The sequence below is a fragment of the Jaculus jaculus genome, chromosome 19, assembly GCF_020740685.1.
Source record: "Jaculus jaculus isolate mJacJac1 chromosome 19, mJacJac1.mat.Y.cur, whole genome shotgun sequence".
Classification (NCBI taxonomy): Eukaryota; Metazoa; Chordata; class Mammalia; order Rodentia; family Dipodidae; genus Jaculus; species Jaculus jaculus.
Window position 1 is genome coordinate 60,206,372 of NC_059120.1, and position 21,885 is coordinate 60,228,256.

General features: G+C 46.3%; 1 protein-coding gene across 17 annotated transcripts in view; it reads right to left on the reverse strand.

Moving 5' to 3' along the window:
- Positions 1-21,885, reverse strand: part of Arhgef11 (Rho guanine nucleotide exchange factor 11) — a 125,821-nt gene that overhangs the window by 57,040 nt on the left and 46,896 nt on the right. The gene's annotated exons all lie outside the window — the stretch shown is intronic.

Sequence of the window (21,885 nt, forward strand, 5' to 3'; positions counted from 1 at the left end):
TTCCTCAAATTACCCTGGTCCATCATTCTCGTCCACTGCCCACATTCCTACCCAGGGCAAAGCTTCATTTATTAGGTTATTAAGGTACTGTTAGGTTCTAGAATCTAGACTTCATGCAATGAGCCACAAGCCCCTGTAGCTATTTAAGTTTTGAAATAAAATTAAAATTCAATTTCTCAGTTGTATTTGCCACACTGAAGACATGTAATAGCTGCATATGGCAAATAGCACCATCCTACATGGAGTGCAGAGTAGAAAATTTCTATCACAGCAGGGAGTTCTGTTGTATTGCACTGCTCTGGACGCTAGCAGGCAACAGTGATACAAGCAAGAGGGTGAAGAATTTTAGTTCAAGCACAGTGATCATCAGCAGTCTGGTCAGAAAGTGTTTTTAGCAAAAGACCCAGTGTCAGGGGTAGGATACTTCTCTATGAGTTGTGGTCAGGAAGGCTCCTGAGGCCCCCAGAATAATACAGTATATTGGCACTGTTCTTGACTGCCTACCAGAACTAGATGGTAAGACCCTACTGATTGCAGGACATAAGAGAAATCAAGCTGGAATTGAGCTAGAGCCTTCCTTCCTGCTGGCCAGTATTCTCAGTGTTGGAAGGCACTAGGAGAGAACTGTTAACAGTTGTTCTAACTGTGGGCCTTGCATGCTATACTGTCGACCAGAGAAGCAAGATGTGCCCACTAGTGAATAATGACATGGCTCTATGGGGATGACCAACTGCTTTATGATTGAGTTTGAGGACTGTTTCTACAGGAGAGAATTCATGCCTGGCACTTTAAACCTGGTCAAGAGCTCATGGCTGGAGAAATCATAGGCCCCAGTAGGGAAATGATTACTATTATTGGGGTGCGTGCACGCATGCTCACATGTCTATAAAAGTGCTTCTTGGGCTGGAGAGATAGCAGTAAAGGTGCTTGCCTGTAAAGCCGAACAACCCTAGCATGCCCATTCTCTCTCTGCTTGCAAATAAATAAAAAATATTTTTTGAAAAGTGTTTCAAGGGCTGGAGAGATAGATGGCTTAGCAGTTAAGCGCTTGCCTGTGAAGCCTAAGGACCCCGGTTCGAGGCTCGGTTCCCCAGGTCCCACGTTAGCCAGATGCACAAGGGGGCGCACGCGTCTGGAGTTCGTTTGCAGAGGCTGGAAGCCCTGGTGCGCCCATTCTCTCTCTCTCCCTCTATCTGTCTTTCTCTCTGTGTCTGTCGCTCTCAAATAAATAAATAAAAAATTTAAAAAAAAAAAAAGAAAAGTGTTTCAAGGGCTGGAGAGAAGGCTTAGCAGTTAAGCGCTTGCCTGTGAAGCCTAAGGACCCTGGTTTGAGGCTCGATTCCCCAGGACCCACGTTAGCCAGATACATAAGAAGGCGCACACGTCTGGAGTTCGTTTGCAGTGGCTGGAGGACCTGGCTCACCCATTCTCATTCTCTCTTGCTGCCTCTTTCTCTGTCTGTCTGTTGCTCTCAAATAAATAAAAATAAATAAATAAAGCCGGGCGTGGTGGCACACGCCTTTAATTCCAGCACTCGGGAGGCAGAGGTCTGAGGATTGCCATGAGTTCGAGGCCACTCTAAGACTCCATAGTGAATTCCAGGTCAGCCTGGGCTAGAGTGAGACCCTACCTCGAAAAACCAAAAAAAAAAAAAAAAAAAAAGAATTAAAAAAAAAAGTGCTTTAAGAGCTGGAGAGATGGTTCAATGGTTTAATGTGCTTGCTTATAAAGCCTCAAAGCCTGATGGCCCGGGGTTCAATTCCCTAGTACCTGCATGAAGCCAGATGTACAAAGTGGCACATGCATCTGGAATTTGTTTACAGTGACTGAAGGCACTGGAGTGCCCATACTCATTCTCTTTTTGTCTGCTGCTTTCTCGCTCTCAAATAAATATATGGTTTTCTAAAGTACCTTCTAGGAGCCTGGTGTGGTGGCACAAGTCTTTAAGCCCAGCAGTCAGGGGGCAGAGATAGGAGGATCACCATGAGTTCGAGATCACACTGAGACTACATAGTAAGCTCCAGGTCAGCCTGGACTAGAATGAGACCTTACCTCAAACAAACAAACAAATAAAAAAGTATCTTCTAAATATTTATGTGTATGCCCACAGATTAGTGCTGCTGTGAGCTTTGGTCAGAGAAGGTTCTTTCTGCAGTGAGCAGTAGTCTTTGCAAAGACGTGTAACTGGTCAAAGTGCTGAGGAGAAGTGACTGTTGAGAGCTCAGCCTTTAACAAAGCATCTGCATCACTCCCTCCATGGCTCAGGGAGCACTACAGAACAGGGGGTGGAAAGAAGGCAAGAACCAGGGGGAGAGGAGGAGTGCTGTGGAAAGCTGTCTCTGACAGGACATGGCCATGAGCTCACGAACTCAGCAGCTGTGGTTACCTACACCAGATCAGGTACCACCCCTTCCCCAGGAGCTACCGACAGTTAATGAATGCTGGAGGGGGGAAAGACATGAGCTTTACTGGCATGAAAGTTGCCCGTGCTTGCTCGTGTGTGTGTGTGTGTGTGTGTGTGTAAAATCTCCCTCCTCACCCATGACAATGTAAAGCAATCCTACTTAAACTCACTGGTTCACCAAAGAGAAGGGGGATACGCTGGGAGGAGGAAGGGAACCAACAGTAGTGAGGGGAGCAGGAGGTCACGGAGGTGGATATGAGCAAAATATATTATATACCTGCATGAAATTGACAAAAGTAACTTTGAAGCACAGAAGAGTTTGTTGTTGTCCCAACTGCTTCTCTGCTGTCTGAATTCAGTGAAGCCATGGTACCTACCACACCAGGCTGAGCTTGACTTCCTCCAGAGAAATTCCATTTTTACTTTGGGATACCAAAACGCTCCTCACTTTGGTCTTCTTGATCCTGACAGGAAGCTGACTTTCCACACCCTATTGGAACCCAGAAGAATTATTTGGAACCTGGTAACTATGTTCAAATTTGGGGAGGTGAAGGCTGAATCCACGGCTTTCTAGGACAATTCTACTGCTCAGCTCAACCTAGTGTGGAGAGCACCTGAGTGCAGAAGCAGATTCACATGACTGCAGGCGGATGAACACAGGTTTGACTGCAGATGATGGTCAAGGGGATGGACAAAGATCACGTGCCCATGATGAGCTAACTGGAGGTTCCTCCAAAAGAAATCACAGCTAAGACAGGTATGATAGGAACGTGCAAACAGCCACATGAGCATGATACAACTTTCTGTTTTTAATTTTGAGAGCTAGAAGGAAGAGAAAAGACAGTAGTGAATGGAGGAGGAATACATGCCTATATAAGGCAGGACTGGTAGATAAAAAGAATGGCCAGACTATTGTCACCTTGGTGTTGAGTGTGGGTATAGATTTGAGAGAGAGAGAGAGCCCTTAGAAGGTTTTTAAAATCTGAGAGACAGGCTGGAGAGATGACTTAGCGGTTAAGGCACTTTCCTGCAAAGCCAAAGGACCCTGGGTTATTTCCCCAGGACCCACATAAGCCAGATGCACAAAGTGGTACATGTGTCCGGAGTTCATTTGCAGCAGCTGGAGGCCCTGGCATGCCCATGCTCTATATGCCTTTCTCTCTCTCAAATAAATAAATTAATTAAAAAATCTGAGAGACAGGCTGGAGAGATGGCTTAGCAGTTAAGGTGCTTGCCTGCAAAGCCAAAGGACCTCGGTTCGATTCCCCAGGACCCATGTAAACCAGATGCATAAGGTGGTGCATCTGGAGTTTGTTTGCAGTGGCTAGAAGCCCTAGTGCGCCCATTCTCTCTCTCTCTCTCTGCCTCTTTCCCGCTCTTAAATAAATAAATATTTTTTAAAAATCCATTAGAAAATCTGAGAGACAAGGGGGGAGGAAAGGAGAGAGGAAGGTGGTTTGGTACAAGATGAGTGACAAAAGAAAATCTTGAGTGATGGCCTTTTTCTCCTCTAGGAGAATCAAAATGTGGCAGCCTAGCTCAAGTTCCTCATTTATCCTAAATTTGGGATTATGAAGGGAGCCCCGGAGAGATTTCCCTGTGAGCATACTTTCTGGATGGCATCCCTGAGACAGGGTACTGACACTTGTCCAGTTAAGAGATTTGTAGGCACTTCAGAAACCTTTCCAGGGCTGCTCCTTTCTTTACATGATCACTAACAAACCCCCTACCGCCCCCGCCCATCTCAGGCACACCTCCTCAAGCCCAGCTCACTGACAGACCTACCACAGACCCTGCTGGATGGGCTGGAGAAGGAGGGAACAGCCATTAAGGATATTCATATTAGAAAAGCCACCAATTATCTAAAAACGTGTCCTTTTAAAGAAGCAGTGTAGAAGACTTCTAGACGCTATGGTGATTAGAAGCCTTACCAAAGAAAAGGCAGGGAAAGAAAAGAGGCAAGATAATTGTGGGGGTCTGGTACAGGTGTCCCCTGTAAACTTAGGTGTTCGGGATGCCATGTCCCCAGCTGATGGCAATTTGGGAACTGAATCCTCCTGGAGGCAGTGTGTTGTTGGGGGCGGGCTTACGGGTGTTATAGCCAGCTTCCTCTTGCCACAGTTCAGCACTCTCTCCTGCTGCTGTCGTCCACCCTCTGCCCAGGCCAGCATTTTCCCCTGCCATCATGGGAGCGACCCCTCGAGTCTCTAAGCCAAAATAAGCCTCTTCCCCACAAGCTGCTCTAGGTCGGTGATTTCTGCAGCAGTGGGGACCGGACCGCAACAGTGATGACACCTCCTCCCTCCTTGTCCTCCCTTTCCCGAACACTGACCCTGCCTCCACTTTTCCTCTTCCACATGGCTGAGGAGCTAGGCAAGCCAGGAGTGAACCAGGGAGGGGACGATCCACACCTTATGGTGGTGGAACTCACTCTAAAAGGGAACTGGTTTGAGCTCCAATGGGACAGTATATCCCCCAAAACTGGTTCTATAGGTTTGAACCAGGAAGTACTCACAACACCCTGCATACCGGGGCAGGGTGCTAAATGAAACATGGCAAGGAGGGAAAGAATGCAAGCCCATCCCACCACGGCAGAAGCGCTGACCAAGCAACTGCTTCCTTTGTTTAATTCAAGCATGCGAGCGTGCTTGACCTTTCTCAGCATTTGTCTGTTTTGTTAACTGTCATTTTTGATCTTGAAAAAATATGTGTCTCTCTTTTGTTAAAGAAGAATATATACTTTATTTATTTGAGAGAGAAAATGGGTATGCCAGGGCCTCCAGCCACTGCAAATGAACTCTAGATGCATGCGTCCCCTCGTGCATCTGGCTTACGTGGGTCCTGGAGAGTCGAACTGGGATCCTTTGGCTTTGCAGGCAAACACCTGCTAAGCCAGCTGTCCAGCCCCCGTGAGCCTCTCTTTTTACCGTCCACTGTGCACACATCTAGCCGGACTCTGCCCAGTCTACTCTGGGCACTCTCAACTAGTCTTCTCGGGCACCACATCGCCCTCTTCACATCACACACGTGCTCCTCCCACCACACACACAATCTCACTGAAAAGGAAAGGGCTGTTCCTAAGCCAGAAAAGGAGGCCACACAGAAGAAAAACATGCCCCAGAAGAAAGGGAAGATATAAAACTTGTATCAGAGGAATAAACTCATTTTAAAAAAGCAAACTTTTTTTTTAAGTCCCAATTTGGACACTGGGACCTTCTACAAATGCCCTCCATGTCCTTAAAACACACCTCACATGTCATTGTTCATGTCCTTGCTTCTGGTGCCGAAAAATTCTGGGTTGACCTTGCCCTTTCCTTATACCAGACTTGGAACCGAACATTTCTCTAAGGAACCCCGGTGTCTTTAAGCAGAGAGTGGGCTTGGAAGCAAGCCGGGCTGCTAGGTGTTCAGTGCTTTGGGCCCTCTTTTCTATAAACAGCTATGGAATAGGCCGGGCGTGGTGGTGCATGCCTTTAGTCAGGAGGCAGAGGTAGGAGGATCACTGTAAGTTCGAGGTCAGCCTGAAACTACATGTGAATTCCAGGTCAGCCTGGGCTGGAGTGAGACCTACCTCGAAAAAAATTGAAAAACAAACAAAAAATAAATTTCGCAAAGTTTGAACTCACAGATACGTCCCATTTCACAACAGGATGAGTCCTCTTCCTGTATTCCACACTCTATCTTCCTTTTCTCATGGTGAGAATCTTACTCCAAACACTACTGTATTTATTCACCTGCTCTATTTTATAATACAAAAGAACAAGCTTATGGAATTACAACACCAGTAGTGCTATGGACAATAATCTTGAGTCAAGGTTTACTCAGTTCTTTATGACCTCAGGCTATACCTCACCACCAGCTGGTATTATATGCTTCTTTGGATTTTTTTTAAAATTATTAATTTGAGAGGAAGAGACAGCAAGAGAGTGGGGGGGGGGGGGAGAGAGGGAAGGACAGAATGGGCACGCCAGAGGCTCTAGCCCCTGCAAACAAACTCCAGACACATGGATCTCTTTCTGCATCAGGCTTGTATGGGGAATCAAACCTGGGTCCTTTGGCTTTGCAGGCAAGCGTCTTAACTGCTAAGCTCTCTCTCTAGCCCCCTACTTTGGAGTTTGTTTTTTTTTTTTTCTTTTAAAGGTGGACAGAGAGGTAGTATTTCACATTGGGATAAATCTTTTTTGTTGTTGTTGTTCATTTTTTATTTATTTATTTGAGAGCGACAGACATAGAGAGAAAGACAGATAGAGGGAGAGAGAGAGAATGGGCGTGCCAGGGCCTCCAGCCACTGCAAACGAACTCCAGACGCGTGCGCCCCCTTGTGCATCTGGCTAACGTGGGACCTGGGGAACTGAGCCTCGAACCAGGGTCCTTAGGCTTCACAGGCAAGCGCTTAACCGCTAAGCCATCTCTCCAGCCCAGAGTTTTTGTATTTTTTGAGGTGGGTGGTCTCGCTCTAGCCCAGACTGACTTTGAATTCACTATGTAGTCTCAAGGTGGCCTCAGTGCAAAGTCATCATCTTATGTCTGCTTCCCAGGTGCTGGGATTAAAGATGTGTGCCAACAAGCCTGGCTTGGATTCTTTATGTTACAAACTAGAAATGTATTTGCATTTCTTTCTTCTGTACACTTAAATTTAGGGTCTGCTTTTTCAGGTTTATTTAATGTTACTTTTTGTATGTTCATCATTTGTATGATTAACGCTTAAAGTGAAAAATCTACTGCACATTCAAGTGTCCCTCCCCTGCTTCTCTCCTCTCCACAGTAACCAAGGTTACTAGCGACTGTCTTATCTTTGGTTCCTTTCTGTTTCTTCTTATAAAACTAAGCAAGTGTAAGTATTCGTCTCCTTTCTTGTTTATTACTGCTTTATGCTTTGCCTCTTTCTGTGATGTCGGCTGTCTTTTGCCTCTTCCTTTCAGACGCGCACGCGCGCGCGCTTCTCCGTACTCTCTGCACTCTCCCAAACTCCTGCCCTGCAGGGGAGGTTGCGCAGACACCCTGTAAGCTCCGGTATGGTACAGCGGGAGGCAGAGAAGCTGCTCTGTGAACTCTGTGGATACCTCTGTTCACCCCTGCTCGCAAAGTGGCGATGAAGCAAGGTGCTGCTTGATATACTTCCCAGAGAGCTAGCCCAGCTAATCTTTTTGTTGGCCTGTGGTATATTTGGATATTGTGTGTATATATATATATTTCATTTGTAAGGAAATTAATGACTCAGCAATTTCAGACCTGAAAAAATACAAATTTCTGGTTTCACTTGAAAAGGCATCATTGGGCTTATTTCTTGAGGCTTATCAGCTGAAGCTGGGAAGAGTTAGCCTCTTCTGATGGGGTAGGAATCTTACTTTGTCCAGGAACCACTTACACTCCTTGACTCAGATCCACAAAAGGTACAGGAGTTAGTTTGAGCTCAGTCAGGACTGGCTTCTGGAGTTTAAAGAAGTAACAGTAAGCAAACAAGTATTTCCAGCCATCAAAGTGGGGCGCCGGGCCCCTCCAGTCTTACACCACCCCAAGGCAGCTGTGCAAAATGAGGACAAAGCCCACAACATCCATGTTCCGCAGGAGCTATGACAGCATCTGTGCCGAACCTCTGAGTTAGTGTCTCAGTTAATCCTCCAAAGCCCCAATTAAGTAAGTGGTGTACCCCCATTTTTAGATGAGTAAACAGAGATTAAGATGACAGTTAACAAGTTCATATAACTAACTGGTCTGACTTCAAGGTTTGTATTCCTATGTAAAAAGTTCTGTAACCTGTGGCTTTAAGTGCATGGATCTGGTCATTATTTTTTCTTTGTATGCCTACACATATATGTGCACACATCCATACACAAATATAGACATCACATGTTCACACACATTACATACACATGGTACACACAATATACCATGTATTTTATAAACACGCAGCATACTTAGGTACTTCGGCGTGTTTTAGAAAGACCAGGTTTTTGAGTAATTTCGAGGGAATAGTAAAGGTGTGCAGTTCACTCAAGTACTGCACCTAACATACATGCCTGACAGACAGGGAGGAAGAAAAAGAGGAACACTGCACTGCATATGGGCTGAACTAGTTCTTTTCTTTTTTTTATTTTTTTGAGGTAGGGTCTCACTCTAGCCCAGGCTGACCTGGAATTCACTAGGTAGTCTCAGGGTGGCCTCGAACTTACTGTGATCCTCCTATGTCTGCCTCCCCGAGTGCTGGGATTAAAGACGTGCGCCACCATGCCCGGCTCCCTTAAAAAAAAAATACAGCACCTTTGCTTTTTTGAAATTTATTTACTTATTTGTGAGGGGAAAGAGAGCAAGGATGTGTGTGTGTGTGTGTGTGTGTGTGTGTGTGTGTGTGTGAGAGAGAGAGAGAGAGAGAGAGAAAGAGAGAGAGAGAGAGAGAGAGAGAGAGAGAGAGAGAAAGAGAGAGAGAGAGAGAGAGAGAGAGAGAGAGAGCCAGCCAGCCAGAGCCTCTTGCCACTGCAAACTCCAGACATATGTACCACTTTGTGCATCTGGCATTTTGTGGCTACAGGGCAAATGAACCCAGGCCATCTGCCTAGCCCTGAGCCTGGGACAAGGGAGCATCAGTGAGTCCCTCAAAGTCCAGGAAGAAGAGCCCCCGCCAGCATGCTCCCTCCAGATAAAGTCCATGTTCTGAACCCTGACCTGGGCCTTTCCTTATCTCCCAGGCTAAAGCTTCCAGCAGGCTCCTGGCATCCTAACTCCCCAAGGATTTTGCCTTCAGAGCAGAATTTTCCCCATGGTCAGAGAGTAACACAGCCTCCTCAGCCTGCACAGCCCTGCCTCGAGGGAGGCTGTGTGCAGGCAACCTCTGTGGAGCTACACACATTACTTCTCTCATCAGCCAAATTAGGACTGGACAAATGGAGTGGAAAGTCTGGCAAAGTAGCCAGAAAGGCTCTAGGCAGCCCATGAATCATGAAGCTCTGCCCCCAGAGATGCAACGTAGACTGTGAGGTGGAATCAAGTTTTTATTTGTTTGTTTTGTTTTGTAGGGACTCACTCTAGCCCTGGTTGACCTGGAACTCAGTCTGTTGTCCCAGGTTGACCTCAAACTCATGGGAATCCTCCTACCTCTTTCTCCTGAGTGCAGGATTAAAGGCGTGCTCCACCACGCCTGACTGAAATCAATTCTTATTCAACAAGCAATCCCCGTGATTCCTTATTCAAAGGACCAAAGTGGTTTTTTTTTTCTTGAGACAGGTCTATGTATCCCAGGCTGGCCTTGAGCTTCAGGTGATTGTCCTGTCTTTGTCTTTTTGTGGTTGTTTGTTTGTTTTTGTTTTGAGGAAGGGTCTCGCTCCAGCCCAGGCTGACCTGGAATTCACTATGCAGTTTCAGAGTCCCTCAAACTCACAGTGATCCTCCTACCTCTGCCTCCTGAGTGCTGGGATTGAAGGTATGCGCCACCACACCCATCTCTATCTTTGTCTCTCTCTTTTTAAAATATTTTTATTTATTTATTTGAGAGCGACAGACAGAGAGAGAGAATGGGTGCACCAGGGCCTCCAGCCACTGCAAACAAACAAACAAACTCCAGATGCGTACGTCCCCTTGTGCATCTGGCTAACGTGGGTCGTGGGGAGTCAAGCCTCGAACCGGGGTCCTCAGGCTTCACAGGCAAGCGCTTAACCTTTAAGCCATCTCTCCAGCCCTGTCTTTGTCTCTTGAATGCTAAGAGTACAGGTGTGTGCCACCACATCCAGCTCAGAGGACCAAAGCTGGAGCAACTAAGTCCCTTAACTTTTGTACCTCTCACCTGTCCTCTTATGGGTAGAATGAACACATACTGATAACACTTGTTTTTATTTCCTTTTAGGACTGTATCATCTTCATTTCCTGTGCCACCAGGCACATGCCAATGCAGTGCCTCAAGCACAGTGGGTGCCCATTCCACATACACTCACTGGAGCCATGCGCATGTCCTTTCTTGCAGAGTCCACATGATGACCAAAGGGTAATACCTGTTACACGCTTTGAAAGCAGAAAATATAAAGCCCTACGCAAATGTCTTCACCCTGGGCTCCGGCCCCCCAAGACTGCCTAGGGTGAGTGTCGGCGATGAGAGAAGCAGGCGCACAGTGAATGGAAAGGCAAGCAAGAGTCCTGGCGTGGCTGTGTCCCAGCCAGGGCCGGGCTGGGAAAGCACCCCTTCTTCCGCCGCCACACAGATCTTGGAGAAGACAACTGGCAGGCAGGGTGTGTAGAGGAGGGAGGCGGAGCTAGTACGCGGAGAGTTGGCTAGCTTGGTCAACACAGACACAGCACACAGACCACGTGGAATGGCTTTAAATAAACAGTTTTAGGGGCTGGAGAGATGGCTCAGTGGTTAAAGGCACATGCTTGCAAAACCTAACAGTCTGGATTCAACTCCCCTGCACACACACAAAGCCAGATGCACAAAGCGGTTCATGCATTTGGAGCTGGTTTGCAGTGGCAAGAGGCCCGGGCACACACATTCTTGTTCTCTCTCTCTCTCTGCTCGCAAATAAAGAAAAAAAAATTTTTTTTTTTTGCCGGGCGTGTTGTCACACGCCTTTAATACCAGCACTTGGGAGGCAGAGGTAAGAGGATCACCATGAGTTCAAGGCCACCCTAAGACTACATAGTGAATTTCAGGTCAGCCTGGACTACAGTGAGACCTTACCTCGAAAAACTAAAAAAAAAAAAAAAAAAAAAAATTAAATACACAGCTTTGAGGGTGGAGAGATGGCTTAGCAGCTAAGGCATTGTACTGCAAACCCTAATAAACTGAGATCAATTCTCCAGTACCCACGTAAAGCCAGACACACAGTGGCACATGCATCTGGAGTTCATTTGCAGTGGCTGGAGGCCCTGGCATGCCCATTCTCTCTCTGTTTGCAAATAAATAAAAATATTTTAAAATCAAAAAGATGAATAGTTTTAGGAATTGAACCACCATCTCTAGCTCAGGCTCAGTTCTTTCCTGGCTGTGTCATTGCAGACAAGTCACCTGGCCTCCCAAGCCTTCTCCTAACACAAAACGTGGGTGCCACCAGCTTTCTCATGGATAACAGCAAAGACGAAATCACTTTCAACACCACCTTAAAAGCCGAGCATTCAAAGTGAATCCGACAGTGCTACCGAGGCCAGCCCTGCCTCTGATCACACGCATCTCTAAAACAAGCAGGGCTGTGCAGGCATGTCAGCATCAAAGACCTGCGCGTTCTCGGACAGCTCCACACACCTGACCCATCACCAAGACCCACTGACCTAGCTCAGGGCTGGGTAGATGCACGGCAGGCAATGCACTTCTTGTCAAGCCTACTGGCCTGTGTTCAATTTTCCAGTGCCACATAATGACTGCCTGGCATTATGGGAGCCACCGACTTCACCGTAGCTCACCTGCCTATGACACGTCACCTCTGACGCTGCCTCAGGGGTCTCCTCACATCATGGCAACCTTGACTCCTGCAGCTGCCAGCGCTGCTGTGACCTTTTACAGTGAGACAGCGATGCAACGCCCTCGAGAAGTCTGTGGTGGTTTGACTCAGGTGTCCCCCATAAACCTATGTGTTTGGAATGCTAGGTCCCCAGCTGGTCGCAATTTGGGAACTGGAGCCTCCTGGAGGCAGTGTATTGGTGGGGGCGGGGTTATGGGTGTCATAGCCAGCTTCCCTTGCAGTGTTGGGCACATTCCCGCTGCTGTTGTCCAGGAGGTGACGTCCACCCTTTGCTCATGACATCGTTTTCCCTTGCCATCATGAAGCCTCCCCTCGAGTCTGAAAGCCAGAAGGAACCCTTCCTGCCCACAAACTGCACTTAGGTTGGAAAGCGAAGCTGACTGCAACAAGGTCCTCCCTGTCCTTGTGGAAGGAAGGCTCTAAATCCTGAGCACAGTATGTGGGTCTGGCATGACCTTCTCACGACTGGGATGAAAGACCCAACCAAAAGCAACCGATGGAGCCAGGCAGATATGGGGGCACTCGCCCTTAATCCCAGCACTCGAGAGGCTAAGACACAAAGATCACTGTGAGTTCGAGGCCAGCTGAGACTACATAGTGAATTCCAGGTCAGCCTGGACCAGAGGAAGACCCTGCCTCGGAAAACCAACAACAAAGCAGCTGATGGATGACAAGGATTTATTTCAGCTTACAGCTTCATCATGGTAAGGAAGAGCATGGCACAGCACAGCATGGCACAAGACGGGAAGCTGGCCCACACCGTCACAATTCTGGGTGGAAGTCGGTCAAGTACTGGGCTTGGAGCTGGGTAGTAAGTCTCAAAGTCTTTCCCCAGGGGCACACCTCCTCCAGCAAGGCTCCGCCTCCCAATGGCTCTACCAGCTAGAGGCTGAGTAAGAGGCTTAGTCACAAACACATGACGCTAAAGGGATACTTTATACTCAAACCAGCACAAGGTCCTTGGTGAGGTCCTCACTTCTAGTCACTCTCCTCTGGCTTAGGACACCTCAACAGATGCTTCTCTCCCTACGCCAGGGGAACCAGTCATTCTCAAGGGCTCAGCTTGTGTCTGCCCCACATCTTTTCCTGAAGCCTCCCTCTGTGGCCTACCTTGAAGGAACTGAATGATTGTTTGACTGCTTTTCTCAGTTTATTTTTATATATTTGAGAAAGAGAACAGGCACGCCAGGGCCTCTAGCCACTGTAAACAAACTCCAGACACATGCATCACCTTGTGTATCTGACTTAGGAGGGTCCTGGGGAATCAAACCTGGGTTCTTTGGCTTTGCAGACAAGTGCCTTAACTGCTAAGACTTCTCTTTAGGCCCTTGGGTTCTTTTTAAAGCTAACATTGGCTCTCCCAGTTTAACAGCTGGCACACCTTGCTCTCTAGGGCATACAGCAGCTCTGGAACACAGGAGACAGCAGATATTCATGTCAAGTAGAATATACAATGAACTCAGACATCCCAGCTTCACAACGTAGTTGGAGGAGGGACTGACCAAAGGAGGAGTGCAAGTTGGACTTTACCCAGCCTTGCAAGAAGACAGCACTCTGATGGGTGGCTGTGCTACGGAGGGATGTTCCAGGAGGAAAGAGCTGCTGGAGAGGCTCAGGAGAAAGTCCAAGGACACAGCAACACCAGGGAGGCCACAAGCACAACACAGGCAAGGGCAGGAAGCATCCAACACCAGACAAAACTGAAGGAGTCCACAAAGGTGGGGGTTTCTAGCAGGCTGTGCCACTTACTAGCTGGCTGATCTTAAAAAGCTCGCATATTAATTTCCCTAAGTTCCAGTTCCTCCTCCTCAGCAACATGGAAGAAGCCCTACCCATCACATAGAGCAGCTGAAAGAGCTGAATGAGGTGCAGATGTCAAAGGCTCTGAAAATACTAATGCAACACATCAGTGTCGAAGCACAGTGGCAGAAGGAACAGACTGGGGCAGGTAACAGCAGGCTTAAGTAGATCCTATTTCAGAGACATAATTGTATCTTGTAAGATCAGAGCTTACACCAGGTGGCCAGCGCGTGCCAAAGTGGAAAGTCGGAAAGCCCAGAGGCCAGGTGGGCCGAGGCTGCACCCTGAAGGAGGGCACTGCACCTGGGATGACCAGAAAGGGAGGGAGCTCTGAAAGCGAGCTGCGGGGGCACCCACAGGCTCTGTACTGGCTAGCATGTGCTTTCACGCTAAAACGTTGTAAAGATAAAATATACACCAGATTTCAAGGACTTAGTAGCCTTCTCCCTCAATAACTGGTCTTAATACCCCCCCCCCTTTTTTTCTTCCTTCCTTCCTTTTTTTTTTTTTTTTTTTTTTTTTTCGAGGTAGGGTCTCACTCTAGTGCAGGCTGACCTGGAATTCACTATGTAGTCTCAGGCTGGCCTCGAGCTCACAAAGATCCCTCTACCTCCGCCTCCCAGTGCTGGGATTAACACCATGTGCCACCACGCCCAGCTAACCTTTTATACTGGAATAGTAGCAAGTTGAATGCAATGAGCTGATTGAGAAAACATATCAAAATTAATTTCACCTGTCTTTCTCTGACCACTGTTCATGTGGATACTAGAAAATTTTATTTATCTGCAAGCAGAGAAAGATAACAGAGGGGAGGAAGGGAGAGAGAAATGTGTGCACTAGGGCCTCCAGCCACTGCAAAGCTACTCCAGACGCATGCGCCAATGTGCATTTGGCTTTACATGGGTACTGGGGAATCAAACTCAGCTTGTTAGGCTTTGCAGGCAAGCCCTTAACCACTGAGCCATATCTCTAGCCCTAGAAAATTTTAAGTTATTCCATGGCTTCCATTCTGTTTCTCTCTGGCAGCACTAGTCTGTCTCAGGCCACAGATAAGCCATGTTCTGCCCTTTTCTCCACTGGGAGAGCCTCCAGCCCTTCAGACTGAAGCCAGTTAGAAGTCCAGTCAGAGAAGCCTGTCTCTCGCAGCACCTAGCGGGTATTTCTGCCAACCACCTCCATATAGGATGCTGACTGCTCGGCCTTGTTTGCTGGCTTGTGCCCTCCTGTCTCCCCAGGGAGCAGGTGCGCGCTCAGCTCTGAGGGCAGCATCTCAACAGGAGCAAGCAAACGCTGCGCTGGGCTGCCCACTCTTCTTGTCCCGGGTCCAGCTCTACAATGGCTCCTAGTTTCTGTCAGCAGGGTCATGCCGGAGCACTGACATGGTAAGCGGTGTCAGAGTTGGGATAGAATGGGTTTGTGCCTTTGATATCTGTTGATTTAAGAAAATTATTTACTTTCTGGAAACCTCACTGCTGTCATCTACAAAACTGGAATACTACCTAACTACCATGCATGGCTGTTTTAAGGATTGGATGACTTCCTCCAGACAAAAAATGGCCTGGCATGACCTCACAGTGCCTGACACTACCTACACAAGACCATCATAAGAGGAGGAAAAGATCATGGCATTAAAATAAAAGAGACTGAGATGGGGAGAGGATATGGAGTTTCAAAGGGGAAAGTGGGGGGAGAGAGGGTATTACCATGGGATATTTTTTATAATCATGGAAGTTGTTAATAAGAATTTGAAAAAAAAGAATTGTATGACTTAATGTTTAGTTGAAACTGAGCATATAACAAGACTTAAAAATATCTGCTTCTCTTCCTGTCTCTCACTCTGCCTCTTGCTCCCTCTGTCTGTCACTCTCAAATAAATAAACAAATAAATAAAACCAAAATTGAAAAAATTTGGGCCAGAGAGATGGCTTAGCAGTTAAGGGCTTGCCTGTGAAGCCTAAGGACCCCAGTTTGAGGCTCGATTTTCCGGGACCCACATTAGCCAGATGCACAAGGGGGCACACGCATCTGGAGTTCGTTTGCAGTGGCTGGAGACCCTGGTGTACCTATTCTCTCCCTCTCTCTCTCTCTCTCTCTCGAGCCTCTTTCTCCCTCTGTTGCTCTCAAATAAATTTTAAAAGATAAACAAAAATAGCTGCTACCCTGCTATAAAGCCTCAAGACAAGCATAATTAGTAAGCTACTGTCAAAGAGATCACAACCTTCCTTGCACAACAAAACACAAAGTTTCAGCCAGGTGTGGTGGTGCAGGCCTTTAGTACTTAGGAGGCTGAGGTAGGAGGATCGCCATGAGTTGGAGGCACCCTGAGAATACATAATAAATTCTAGGTCAGCCTGGGCTAGAGCAAGACCCTTCCTCAAAAAACCAAAAACAACAAAACAAGTTTTGAGCTCACATGAGTCTGTCCATCTTATGGCACTCTGAAGCAGACATCTACTAACTATACTAGTTCACATTTATGTATTTTATCACAAATCCTTTTTAAAAATATTTTATTTATGAAAGGGAAGGAAGGAGGGAGGAAGAGACAGATAGAAAGAGGGAGAGGGAGGGAGAGAATGGGTGCACTAGAGCCTCTTGTTGCTGCAGACCAACTCCAGATGTATGCATCACTTTGTGCATCTGGCTCTATGTGAGTACTGTGGAACTGAACCTGGGCCATTAGGCTTTGTAAGCAAGAGCTTTTAACCACGTTTCTTGGGTGTGTCTTACCTCAAACCACTGCCTTCAACATAAAATACTATCTCGCAGGATGTGGTAGCACACGCCTTTAATCTCAGCACTTGGGAGGCTGAGGTAGGAGGAGCACATGAATTCAAGGCCAGCCTTGGCTAGAATGTGACCCTGCTTCAAAGAGAAAAAAATAGGGTTGGAAAGATGGCTTAGCAGTTAAGGCGCTTGCCTGCAAAGCCTAAGGACCCACGATCAACTCTCCAGATCCCATGTAAGCCAGACACATAAAAGTTGAGGCAAGCGCAAGGCCACACATGCCCACTAGGTGGTGCAAGTGTTTGGAGGTCAATTTCAGAGGCCCTAATGCCCCAATTCTCATTCTCTGCCTCACTCTCTCTAAAAATAAATCAAGAAAGAGAAAAAATAAATAGAAATATTTATTTTTGAGAGATGAGAGATGGCTCAGTGGTTAAATGCGCTTGTTTGCAAACCCTGATGGCCTGGGTTTGAATTTGCCAGTACCCAGGTAAAACCAGATGCACATGCACACAAGGGGCATACACATCTGGAGTCTGATTACAGTGGCTGGAGGCCCTGGTGTGCCAATTCTCTCCCTCCCCGCCTCTCACATTAAAAAAAGGGCCAGTCTATTGGGCTTGCCTCAAAAATAAATAAATAAGTAAAATAAAATAAAGAGGGCTGGAGAGATGGCTTAATGGTTAAGGTGCTTGCCTGCAAAGCCAAAGGACCCAGGTTTGATTCCCCAGGACCCACGTAAGCCAGATGCACATGGTGGTGCATGTGTCTGGAGCTTTTTTGTAGTATCTAGAGGCCCTGGCATACCCATATTCTCTTCTCTAATAAATTATTAAAAATATAAGAATTTTAAAAAACCCAGATTGGTACTAATTCTGTCACTCAACAGCTATGAAACTCTAGAATTCACAATCAACCAAGCTTCAGGAAGATCCAAGGTCTGGCTAGGGCGTGGTATAGGTAAGCAAAGGCCAAAGGAAGGGAATCTCATTGCCACAGCAAGCCATGGAGACAAGGCTGCAATCTAGACATCGGGGTCCAGACCAATTCTAACTCGTTCTTTTTATATACTCTTGAAAAATGACAGGAAAATGAGATGTAATATGCATTTAAAATGTAACCAACCTTCACTTAACCCTTACAGTAAGTAGGTAAGGTAAAACTGCTATTTTCCTTTACATAAAGTCAGGAAAAGGAGATTGACAAAATGTTAAGTAAGCTGCCCAAGGTCACACAGCTACTAAGTTGACAGTCAGGATGGGAACTCAAGTGTGCCTCACAGCTCAGGCCACTCCTCTGCGCCCAGGCTCGTCACCTACATATCACCGCAGGTCTGACATCACATGACTCTTTGTCCCTCATGAACTTTCTTCAGCATATCAGGTCTTTGCATCCAGAGAGGAATTAGGTAAAATTAAGTTCACAGCCTGGAAAGGAAAAATTTTTCCTTGTACAATAAAGTGAAAGGTCACAGGCAAATTCATTTCAAATTCAAGAAATTCCCCCGCCAACAATAATCTAGAAGCAATTCAGTGCCTGCAACAGTAATGTCCAAAAGTTGGCTAAAAATACTTGTATGTGTGCTGGCTTTAGGCAAAGGCAGAAGAGCTATGGGAGCAGCCTCTGAAGTCACAAATTAAAAATGAACATTTGCCACAGAGAAAGTAGCGGGGAGACCGGGTTGGATGTGAAATGAGGTTTCTTTCCTGTACCATCACGGCAACCATATGCCCATAGACAAGACATATAAACATCTCGAAGTCTCCTCTTTCTTTTATTTTTTATTTTTTTTAATTTTTATTTATTTATTTATTTGAGAGTGACAGACACAGAGAGAAAGACAGATAGAGGGAGAGGACAGAATGGGCGTGCCAGGACTTCCAGCCTCTGCAAACGAACTCCAGACGTGTGCGCCCCCTTGTGCATCTGGCTAACATGGGACCTGGGGAACCGAGCCTTGAACCGGTGTCCTTAGGCTTCACAGGCAAGCGCTTAACCGCTAAGCCATCTCTCCAGACCTCCTCTTTCTTAATGACAAATTAGGATGGCCAAGCCTTGAAATTTTACAGGGCACGGTGATAAATGAACTATTTTTTATGTTAAAATTGTAAGTATACTTTGTTTTATCTAATATTTTCCTGAAAAGTAAACATGTTTAGAAGGAAACTCTTAAATACTAACCTTCAGAGACGGGAGCTCATTTTTTAAAAATATTTTTATTCACTAGAGAGAGAGAGAGAAAGCATGGGTATACCAGGGCCCTTTGCTGCTGCAAACAAACTCTACGTGTGTGGGCCACTTTGTGCGTCTGGCTTTATGTGGGCACTGCGACCTGAGCCCTGGCCAGCCAGCTTGGCTAGTAAATGGCTTTAACTGCTGATCTCCTCCCAGCACAAGAGACTGGATTTCTTTAAAGCAAAGTAAACACTGCTTTGTACCCTGCATATACATAGAATTGTTATTTGAATCAATTTTTGACTACTGGCACAAACAATAAACATTGAAAACAGGTAACCCAAAATAACAGACAACCAGTGACATCGTTTCATCATTTCTCTTAAACATGTTCATTTGGCTACAATTCACCTTTCAAACTTAGCTTATTAAGGTTGAACTTAAATTAGTTCCCTTCCTTTGAGGAGCTCATAACAAAGCTGATAGGAAGGTTAGTCTATCTACCGATGTTAAGCCGTAAAACGAGCTGCTCCTGCAGGTGAGACTGTGAATGTCCTCTCTTCTGTGCGACCCCCTCCCTACCTCAGGATGCCGCTGCCTTTTCAACAGAGGTGCCTGCAGGTAGGAGCGCCACCTGTACATGGGAAAGGGAACCAGACCCCCACGCTTTCCAGGCTGAGTCCCTACATGCCACATTTACGGTTGGTGACTTCAAGAAGCCCTGGCAGAAGTCAAAGACAGATGGGGGAGACACTTTGCCAGAGGCTCCCCACAAGTTCCTGCTCCAGTCCTCTAACGCCTGCCGAGAAAGCCTTCCTCAGTCAACTCTATGGTGCTGGTCACGCCTATTTTTGTGTCCTCTGTCCTCCAAACTTTGGATAGTGCTACACCACATTCTTGCTTTCATGTCACTGTAATAGGGAACCCATGTCTATCTATGCACCCTAGTAAAATGCCCAAAAAAGCAGGAGTATTCTGTGTGTCTTTAGTCCCTAGCATGGGTTTCCAACTACCCAACCTTGGATCCCTAGCCAATAACTGTGCTCTACAAATGACAATTTGCACACATAGATGTTAGGATATCAACAGAAGGCTGGCCAGAGAAAAACTAAAGTCAATTTCTCCAACCAGGTCCCTGCAGATCTCACCAGTTTCATCAGCAAGAAATCCACTCTGGATCTCTTCTTCCCAGAGAGATACCCTTACCTACCCCCTCAGGCTAGCTGACGAGCTTAGATCACTGGAACAAGGCACTGTTTGCAGAATATACGCAGCCAGGAAGGGCCCCAGACAGGTGCTGGCCTGACAGGAGAAGAACTGGCAGGCCACAAACCCCAACCTGTCCAGGCCTCTCGAGTCTACAGAGCTACATTATCCACATGAAGAGGAAACCAACTGCTGCCTCCTCTGTTGGGAGACCCCAGGCCATCTTATAGAAGACAAGGGTTTGAAGAATAGCAGCTCTGCCACTTCTAGCAGAATGTTGCTGTGCCTTATGCGTGATTGTTCCTACTGAATGAAACTTTGATAGTGAAAGGAACAGTGACAGGATTATTACAAAGACAAAAATTACTGGCGTAAAGAAATGCCCTTATAATACCTTCTACAGGTTAACAGAAATGACAAGCATTTGTTCCAGAGCATGTAATTATTATCAGGCAACCGAAAGTTGGTTAAACAAGGTGTACTGGGGGGGTGGCGGCGGGGCTGAGGACTTAAGAGCACAGTCTTAGTTCTAGAGTGTGGGTATGTGCTGGGAGTAATGAACAGAAGAAACAATGAATGAACCAGATGGGATTCTCTAGTTCTTTTCCAGAGATCAAGACATATATGTTGATTTTTATCCAGGCACAAATCACATTATTGGGGTTTATTATGTCAACAAGGTCCATCCAGAGTATAGCAATCATAGTATTTTAGCTTAGAAAATGCCCATCTGCAAAATGAATCTTGAGGAGACAAGCTTGGATGGTCAAGAGAAACAATGGCATACAAGCAATCCATTTAGATCTTAGTCCTGAGTGGGAGAGGCACACTTAACACGGGGAAACAAACGGAGTAACGTGCCACTGGGTGGCTTCCTTGCTGAGTGAACATCAGAGTGCACTTGCACAAACTACGAGGACCGCACCCTCACAGGTGATAAAATCTTCCGGAGCCACCGTCATAATATGCATAATAATATACATAATACACCATCATCCGTCATAAATATACATCAGCATGTGTGCATGACCATTCGCTCAATGAAAACTTGAAATTCAAGTTCCTTCCAAACCACAGGGCTTCAAACAGTTCATCCTTGCCCTTCAGCCTCGATTTCTAAGGCTGAATTCAAGTATTATCTTCTCCAATAAACAATCCTAATTAGTCCAACTTCCCCAACAATCTTTTCAAGAGCTAACTTCATTTCTAGTGCATTGAGTTCATATTGCATCACTTTATTTCAGGTTTTTCATCCCTACTGATCATATCGCTCTCCAACTACATAACCTACTGAAGAGCTGAAAGCCTGCCTGACACATCCTTTGTTGACAGTGTTGAAGCAAATACTCAGCAGATACTTGTGACCGGCTGACAGACAGGAGCCCAGTGATACTTAGAATGAGATGAGCTGGAATGTTTTAAGTACTTACTAAGGCCATATAAATATGAGCATGGGTTTCTGAGCCCCTCTCTCAGATGCAAAGGTCCCAGACACCTATTAGCTATGTGACCTTAGGCTGGTTACTTAACTTCTTGCCTCAGCTTTCTCCTTCATAAAATAAAGATAATAATAATACCCATTCATTTCATGGAATTTCCAGGACTAGTTAACTTAAAACATATAAAACAAATGCTCAGGCCAGGGCCTGGAGCTCAGTAAGAATTCAAATAAATTTAAGCCATTCTTAAATATTTTATCTAGCCCTCAGAACAACCCCACGTGCAATACTATTTACACTGCCATTTTACAGATGAGGTAGCAGGCTATGGAAAGGCTGAGTAAGTGCTTGAGTGCGTGCATCCACACATAGGATGGAGCTGGCAGTAGAGTCCAAGCAGCTTAATCTCAGGGTGCTTTCTCTGCTAACATTTCACATTCACAGGCGGGGGATGTAACTCGGTGGTGGGGAACTTGCCTAGTGTGCATGAGGCCCTAGGTTCCATTTCCAGCAGCACAAAGAGATAGAATACCTCCACAAATGTTTTTGCTCTGGCTAGAGAGAAAGTGGCCCTCACCATCCATTTTACTTATCACAGACTGGTCCTCAACTTCAGTGCTCTGAAATCTTTTGGCTGCTTATTTTTCTGTATTCAAATTCAAATTCAAATTCTGGCCAGAGTATACACCTG